Genomic DNA, 1,016 nt, shown 5'->3' with positions numbered 1-1,016 from the left:
CCTTCATTTAACTTAGAAAATAGTAAATTAGATGTATATTTGAATTTTAATATATAAATTTTATAAGAAAGTATTGATATCCTTTAAGTCAGTGTGAAGAAGTGTATATTAGTGTAAATGTATCTAGCACAAAGAGAAGGTGTTGTATCTGTTGTATTCTGGTCCCATTCCTGTGGATTCCTGAGGAATCCTGAGGACTCCTGAGGAATCCTGTCCCATTCCTGAGGAATCCTGTCCCATTCCTGAGGACTCCTGAGGAATCCTGTCCCATTCCTGAGGATTCCTGAGGATTCCTGTGGATTCCTGTGGATTCCTGCAGGAATGGGTGGGGCACTGTAAAGTACTGATCAATACAGCCAAACAACAACTTGAACTGGGGGCGCGATGGTGTAGTGGTCCATTCGCTGCGAACATCTGGGTGTTGAGGCATCCAGGTGGTCGAGGGTTCGAAACCTGCCCCCCACCACCACCAGACTACATGTTGACACCGGGGTTTCTCACCACTATCTGCATCGGTCATCTGCTGAGGGTGTGCAGCTGCGAAGCCGGTTTATGGGAGTCTCTGCAGGGGACGTCACACCAGAGCTGGGGTACCGGCCCCAGGGTATGGGAGGATTATGCCGAAAGGCCCGCCCAAGCGAAATGCAAAATTGGTGCCTGAAAGATGGCCCCGCTACCATATTGAGGGGTTCGCCGCATCCATAATACAATGGTTCACACTGTTTACAACCCTATCACCACTACCTTCAAGTCAGCTTGCTTACTAATCGCACCCACACGGGATAAATCTACCCATGGTCCTGGTTCAGTACACACTTAAATGGGCCTCTACTAGCTTGCTGTTATACGGAGCCACCCGGGGGGATAGTCGGCCTTATCAGGAATTTGCCGGAGGATTTGGGGGCAGAGGTTATGTTCAAAAAATAGTTCAGCCAGGTCACAAAGTTGGATAAAGGATCTTGTAAATAATAACACCAACCCATGACGCACATGACAGTTGTAGGTATACATCTTAG

Source organism: Laccaria bicolor, genomic scaffold, assembly GCF_000143565.1.
Source record: "Laccaria bicolor S238N-H82 LACBIscaffold_150 genomic scaffold, whole genome shotgun sequence".
Classification (NCBI taxonomy): domain Eukaryota; kingdom Fungi; phylum Basidiomycota; class Agaricomycetes; order Agaricales; family Hydnangiaceae; genus Laccaria; species Laccaria bicolor.
This window is presented reverse-complemented; position numbering follows the sequence as displayed.